Genomic DNA, 8,504 nt, shown 5'->3' with positions numbered 1-8,504 from the left:
TCTCTGTTCACTGTAATAAGTTTGATGTCTGTGTTTTGCGAACGCACCGCAAAACCGTGCAATTAGTAGACGAAAGCACGCTTCTCTCCAATGGGAACCGAAAACATTTGATCGTAAGGTCATAGGTCAACCGATTCCTCCACAGGAAAACACGTCTGATATATTCTATACGACACTGGTGACGGCATGTGCGTCACATGACAGGAGTATGTTGTCGACCTACCTAACTTGTACACTTGGCGAATTGGTAAAAAGATTGTTCTACCTTGCACGATTTAGGTTTTCTTGTGGATGTGATAATCAATCCCAAAAAAGTGATGAAAACATAAGAGTTTGTCACATAAACTGCAACAAATGAATGCAACAGTTTCACAGTCGCCCAGTTTTCCCTGTGCTCTGTCAAAACATGTTTTTAACGTTTTCAAATTTTTCCGTGGGTAGACCGTCAAATCCTGCATATGTCCAAACAAATCTGAACATGTCTTGGAATTTTGGAGACCGAAGTTGATTACGTGTGAGTGCCTGAACTTTCATAATTGTCTGAAAATAAAATATTAAACTTTTCACTCGATGGAAGACTTGAACCAAGGACCTCTCATTCCGCAGCTGCTCACGCTAACCACGGGACCATGGTACTCCTGAGCTCTCACTATCCTTGATGTTCCCTATCTTGCGCATGGGACTACTCAGTTTGTATGTTTTGCTTATTTACAAGTTAGGTAGGTCGACAACATATTCCCGTCATGTGACGCACATGCCGTCACCAGTGTCGTATAGAATATATCAGACGTGTTTTCCTGTAGAGGAATCGGTTGACCTATGACCTTACGATCAAATGTTTTCGGTTCCCATTGGAGAGAAGCGTGCTTTCGTCTATTAATTGCACGGTTTTGCGGTGCGGTCGCAAAACACAGACATCAAACTTATTACAGTGAACAGAGACGTCAATGAACGAACGGACAGATCATAACTTTGCGAAAATAAAGGGACTAAACTTTTCACTCGAGGAAAGACTTGAACCAAGGGCCTCTGGTTTCGCAGCTGCTCTTGCTAACCACGGTATCACGGCGTGAGTGAGCTCACACTGTCCTTAATGTTGCCTATCTTTCGCATGGACTACTCAGATTGTATATTTTGTTTATTTTCTTCATAGTTCCACATAACTTCTTCCTGTTTTTTTGGTTGACCTGTGTTCAGTTTTTCAAGGCCTATCCACTGTGCCAACTTATAACTAAATCAGAGAGGGGTGCTATGGGGAGGTTCCCTTGTTAGGTTTTTTCAATTCCCCCCGAAGGGGGCGGGCTGGCAGCAGCTTAGTACGCTGCTCTACAGCCTACAGACTTTTTTTTTAAACAGAAGAAGAAAAGAAACAAGAAAAACAGGCGATAAAACGGTGACTTAAAGTGTAAAGTGGCGGATAAAGCGGAAAGTGAAAACAGAAAGCAAAAGGGGTTGGCCATGTTAATAAAAGACACAGGAATCAGACAAGTAACGTAGTACACACATAATTAAAGAACATGGCTACAGCCTGGTTTCTGTTCGCAAGAGATAAAAAGCACACCCAGCGATAGTATGATGGCCGTTCGCAACACTTCCCAAAAAAACACAACACAGAACACTCACTGTAAAACACTGCACGAAAATGGCGGCACAAAGGTGACGCTCCCGAGCCAAAGGCAGAAGGGGGGGGGGGACCTGGAGGAGGAGGAGGGGGAAGAACAAGGAGGGAGGAAGGAAAAAACGAAAAAGGGGGGTGACCAAGGAGGGAGAGGACTCATAAAGGGGGAGAGGGGCAGGGCAGACGCGAGAGGGAATGAGAAGAGGCAGAGGAGGGAAATGCTAAAGGACTCGGGGGAGAGAAGGGGGCAGAGAGAGTGGAGGTGGGAAAAAAAGAGGATGTAAGGGGGGAGCGAGAGCCCGGGAAAAGGACAGAGGAAAACAGGGGGAGTGAGGATCAGAGTTGATAGGAGGGATAAATGGAGGGAGAGAGGGCATCATCTGGGAGGGGGAGTTGATGGAAGCCACCTTGGGAAACCCTTGTCAGGTGATTCACATGAAAAAGTATCTGATGTGGTTATGGTCGCATGGCAGGAATTAACAGACATTGAATGGCGGGATGTTAGTTGGAGCAAGATGCATGGGACATTCCATTTCGGAAAACGTTAGGGAATTCAATATTCCGTGACGCACAGCGCCGAGAGTGTGGCGAGAACACTAAATTTCAGGTACAACATCTCATCGCTGGCAACGCGGTTTACTTAACGAGCGAGAGCAGTGGCGTTCGCATAGAGTTGTCAGTGCTAACGGACAAGCAACACTGCACGAAATAACAGCTGAAATTGATGTGTGGCTTGTCGAACGTATCCGTTAGGGCAGTGCGACGGAATTTGTCGTTAATGGGCTGACGCGCGTGCCTTTGCTAACAGCACGACATATTCTGGAGCGCCTCTCCTGGGCAAATGACCATATCGGTTGGACCCCAGACGAATAGAAAACCGTAGCCTGGTCAGGTGAGTCACGATTTCAGTTGGTAAGAGCTGGCGTAGACCGCTGAAGCCACGAACCAGAGTCTGTGGTCGTTATTGCAACCGAATAACTCTAATTTACAAGCTATCACTACAAAACACTCTTTATTATATTTTCCCATTAATATGTACTTCCATAAAATACGCCCTAAAAAGGAAGAGCAATTCAAAAGCGGAAGTCAAAAATGAAAATTATTTTCAATTCTTTAAGCTCATCAATTCATTAAATTAAAAAATTGGATGGGAAAACTTTATGCAATTCGGTAATGAACGTTAAATGCTGAATTATACGTTTTTAATTTGAAAATTACTCTAAATGTCATTTTAATTGACAAAATATTTGCCTCGGTATAGTCCACATCACAGGTTCAGATTGTAGCTGCAGCCTTGCTACAAGATCGTCCTCAGGGAAATTGACGATATTTGGTCATGATGATATACAACGTCTTATGTGCTGCATTGCTGACTACGTGTAGATATGCGCAGAGATTTCCACACTGTTTATCTGTTTTACCTTTTGGTCAACGTATACGCCTGCCGTGCGTTATACTTCTCTTCACCATTAAGTGTCTTACCTGAGAAGCACATCAGAAACACTAGTTTCCATCAGAGCAAAATCCGTTTGTCACTTTCCATCACGCAAACTTAACCTCTATATCCTTTTCCGTAGCAGTAAGCTAACATTGACGATCTCTCTCATCACATCAGAGTATGATAATACACTCCTGGAAATGGAAAAAAGAACACATTGACACCGGTGTGTCAGACCCACCATACTTGCTCCGGACACTGCGAGAGGGCTGTACAAGCAATGATCACACGCACGGCACAGCGGACACACCAGGAACCGCGGTGTTGGTCGTCGAATGGCGCTAGCTGCGCAGCATTTGTGCACCGCCGCCGTCAGTGTCAGCCAGTTTGCCGTGGCATACGGAGCTCCATCGCAGTCTTTAACACTGGTAGCATGCCGCGACAGCGTGGACGTGAACCGTATGTGCAGTTGACGGACTTTGAGCGAGGGCGTATAGTGGGCATGCGGGAGGCCGGGTGGACGTACCGCCGAATTGCTCAACACGTGGGGCGTGAGGTCTCCACAGTACATCGATGTTGTCGCCAGTGGTCGGCGGAAGGTGCACGTGCCCGTCGACCTGGGACCGGACCGCAGCGACGCACGGATGCACGCCAAGACCGTAGGATCCTACGCAGTGCCGTAGGGGACTGCACCGCCACTTCCCAGCAAATTAGGGACACTGTTGCTCCTGGGGTATCGGCGAGGACCATTCGCAACCGTCTCCATGAAGCTGGGCTACGGTCCCGCACACCGTTAGGCCGTCTTCCGCTCACGCCCCAACGCCGTGCAGCCCGCCTCCAGTGGTGTCGCGACAGGCGTGAATGGAGGGACGAATGGAGACGTGACGTCTTCAGCGATGAGAGTCGCTTCTGCCTTGGTGCCAATGATGGTCGTATGCGTGTTTGGCGCCGTGCAGGTGAGCGCCACAATCAGGACTGCATACGACCGAGGCACACAGGGCCAACACCCGGCATCATGGTGTGGGGAGCGATCTCCTACACTGGCCGTACACCACTGGTGATCGTCGAGGGGACACTGAATAGTGCACGGTACATCCAAACCGTCATCGAACCCATCGTTCTACCATTCCTAGACCGGCAAGGGAACTTGCTGTTCCAACAGGACAATGCACGTCCGCATGTATCCCGTGCCACCCAACGTGCTCTAGAAGGTGTAAGTCAACTACCCTGGCCAGCAAGATCTCCGGATCTGTCCCCCATTGAGCATGTTTGGGACTGGATGAAGCGTCGTCTCACGCGGTCTGCACGTCCAGCACGAACGCTGGTCCAACTGAGGCGTCAGGTGGAAATGGCATGGCAAGCCGTTCCACAGGACTACATCCAGCATCTCTACGATCGTCTCCATGGGAGAATAGCAGCCTGCATTGCTGCGAAAGGTGGATATACACTGTACTAGTGCCGACATTGTGCATGCTCTGTTGCCTGTGTCTATGTGCCTGTGGTTCTGTCAGTGTGATCATGTGATGTATCTGACCCCAGGAATGTGTCAATAAAGTTTCCCCTTCCTGGGACAATGAATTCACGGTGTTCTTATTTCAATTTCCAGGAGTGTACATGCCCAGTTTCCAATGACAGATGATGAAGAAGCTCCTAAGACAACAACAATGGCTGTTCTTGCTTTTCAAAGCATCCTTTACAACTGAGAACCCTGCATTCTCATCAGGAATAATTTCGCCAAGTCCGCAACCGGAGAAGTCGGTGTAAATTTATCTTTTAGAACTCGCTCTGTTGCACCGTTACATATTTGTATACACATAAATAAACTTGTATCTTTTAGCGTCACTATTATTATTGCTATTGTCGTTATTATTATTATTATTGTTATTATTGCTGGATAATAGTAGTACTGGTATGATTCTTTCTAGGTAGGACTGTCATTCTGAATAGCCTTACATAAATGCAAATCCTGTTTCAATTGATCCTTTCACTTCTGTTATTACGATTATCATTACTATTTATAATATTACAAGCATTATCGTATTTACGTTTACGTAAACCATGATAAAAAACATGCTTTTTTATTTGTGAAACCTGATCCAACGCAGAGATTATCTCCAGTCCCTACTGCAATCTGGGTAAATAAATAAATTAATGTAACAGATGGATTAGCATGAGGTGCTGCAGATGTATATATTTTGAAAATATTTACTTTAACCGCCTTAGGTACACAATGTTACAAATAAAGGTTTTTTTTGTAAAAGAACTCAGTTCTTTCACAATTTTTTTTTGCCTTTTTACAATTCGTTACTAATCAGCGACTCTTTAAAAAATGAAATATTTTTAGTCTTCTCAGTTAAATACTCATTAATGTTTAATTTTCATTTATAAATCATAAAATGATCAGTAATTGATCGAAACTTAGTAGTTATTGTGGCAATTAGAAAAAGTTTGTTGAAAAAAATATTTTTGAAATAAATTAATAATAAATAAATTTCTGATCCGGTAAAAATTGCAAGAATTTGGGCCACTAATGTTTATTTGATTCGTCGTTAACTTAAGCACTCATAAAATAACGTGTGCTCAGTATGTACTGTTGAATACTATATTTCTTTTCGCTGCGCTGCGTTCTGGTTCTTCCCGGTAAAACAGGCAGTGATTGCGCTTTCCTTGTCGGGACATCCACAGTGAGGTACGCAGAACAAGACAAGGCTGTGGTGGGTGTGGCGAGGCGGCGCCTTGCTCGGCGTCGCTCCTGCCCCCGTGCCGGTAGACGTCTGCGGCGGAAAAAGACCGCGTGCACTGTAAACTTGCGGGTAATGCGTGCACCGGATCGCCTGTCGAATGTTTTGACGTGCGCGAGAAAGTGTCAACAGGCACGTTCATCATTGATAGAAAGGGTTTACGTGCCTCTTAGTAGAAGTGCTACACAAACTACCGTTCCCTTATTATTATGAGTTACTTAACTGTTACAGGTTTGAGTACAGAAGTAAAGTTTACCAAGTGGTATTTACGTCTCCAGATGATATAAACCAGATATTTAGAAACACTAATAACCGTCGTTGGGATTGTTCAGTGAGGCGTAAGCGTACGGGTCTGACAAAGTATGTGAACATTCGTTTAAAGTATTGTATGACTGGATTTTACGTCTAAAACAGCACGTCCTTCCATGAGGTACTGCGTAGAAGTAGACATGTTCGAATGCCTTTCATAATAACAGCAGACTATAGTCCTAGTTTTGCGCTAAATACTCCGCTGAAATGTCTTGATTAACTTTGACGTCAGTTGTGTGGCATAAGCATCCCCGCACCTAATCTTTGGTTTATGCTGGTCCAGTCGTAATGTCGTAACTGACACTGTCACTTTCATGGCAGTGGTCTTCTTATTGCGAATAACAATCCTCTTTAATGCTCTTACGCCTCTGTCAGTAATCTTAGCGTCACTCCACTTGAAATAAGTTCACTGTCTTCTCACTAGATACCGGACCTCTTCATACGGTAGTTGATTAGCAGCTGTTGCTACAAATGCATCAATTAAGCAAGCAGCAGCCACTTGTCTTCATTGCAACGTCCGACATGATTATAGATTAACTGCTTATGCCACTTGAAAATACAAGGAGCAAATAAAGGCAACAGAGTGTTGCAGATGCTGAGCAAAATCGGCTCAGCAAAAGATGCATTAATAGCAAAGGTTTTATTTTATTTTGTGCAACACTTTACAGACCTGCACGTCAACAAAAACCGGACAGAGTAAGCGAATAATACAGCGGTGGTTAAATAATATTTCATTTGGCGGAATTTCGTTGCAAAGCTTGCACGGCCAGCTAATGATTCTCCATCAATATATATAGAGCGGACTGTTCAAGAGACAATATGGCTTCCAGTTTCTGCATTTGCTTGCAACCAAGGGGAACGTCACGAGAACATTGGTCAGAGCCTAAGAATCAGAATTATTTTTAATTTAATTACTCGACAAGTATAATGCATATTTTTTTCAAAAAAACGATGCGAAAATTGATTACATGTTATCGAGGGCGAAGAACTGCGATCGGGAATTTCGCTTGAACCGCAAAATATTCTGAGTAATGTAATGTTTACTCTAAATGCACACCATCTGATAGTTTCTTGGTATTTGTAGTAACAGAAACATTACGTATCTCATCCGTGGAAGTATAGGAAAATGTGCGTTACTGATAGATTATTCTCTTATTTTACAAAATAGCTAGATCTCAAAATCTACACATTTTTCGAGGAGAGTAATGGAGACATTTAGGGTGCCTGCAAACATTTTTGTATTCCTTCTGGACCACATGTTGGATAGTGTATCATACTGCTGGATTAAATGCTTCAAGACTACAAAGCTATAGACCTAAGGTGCTCACCACAAACGAACTTGTATAACAAAGCAAAGCTCTATGTGGAAGATAAACTGTCCAGCAGCAGCAGAATGGCACTAAAAGAATCTTCCACGTACTGGAGCACCACCCCATCAGGCTTCGTGGCAGCTCATTCAGGTAATGAATTTCACGACATACTTTTTAACGTACCGTTAAAAAAGGAAATATGCGATACAGCAAACTATTTCCCGCGGCTCATAGAGGAAATGTGTTGCTGCACGATAATTTTGTTTGCAATCTTCCATGACAACACGAATTTTCTATCGGCGTGGCCATTATTCCAGAAATCTCGCCATATTGAAGGTTTTTTGACCGCGCAGTATAAAAGAAGGTATCACTATGTGTTATAAGAACACACCGAGAAACAACGCGGACCAGAAGGGGAGCGTTGTGCACACAGCCTTCCAGTAACGTTCTTATCTCTGGGGCGTTATAGTCACCTTGAGAACGCGTAATGAGTGCTGTTACGACAATTGTTAAAAAGAAACCACATTAAATAGGCAAGTGATAAAAATAGGAACAATTAAAATAATTATATTAGGGGGATTTCACAGGTATTATGTAAGCTGACTGCTGAGGGTATGTTTAATTGCAAACTCAAACACCCGGAAGACGCCTAGCTATTTTTCTTCTGGTCTGATGTGCAGACTTTAGTTCAGCAGAGTCATGTCGCCATTGTCTTTGACGTAATCGCTAGTGCAGTCGCTGCTCTTCTGGTGACTGTGTATGTTGAACATTCCACTTCGCGGTACTGTTCGGTCTGTAGCATGCATAACGGCTGACAGTTTGAAGTTTCAACTTTTACTTCAAGAAAGTAAGGCTGCACACCAGTACTTACTTAATTTTTCAATTATTATAGTATTCGAGTAATTTCTAGGAATACGTTCCTTAATAGTGGTGATTATTAATTACATTGTAATGTGTATGTCAGGAGAAAATAGGTCAGTCAACTCTTCTTCGTGATCTGTCAGAATATTTCCTTCACATTTAACACATAAGCATCAAATTAAAAGTCGTCGGCTTTATGTCAAAATGTTCAGAATTATTTCAGGATA

This window comes from Schistocerca piceifrons, chromosome 3 (assembly GCF_021461385.2).
Source record: "Schistocerca piceifrons isolate TAMUIC-IGC-003096 chromosome 3, iqSchPice1.1, whole genome shotgun sequence".
Taxonomy (NCBI): domain Eukaryota; kingdom Metazoa; phylum Arthropoda; class Insecta; order Orthoptera; family Acrididae; genus Schistocerca; species Schistocerca piceifrons.
This window is presented reverse-complemented; position numbering follows the sequence as displayed.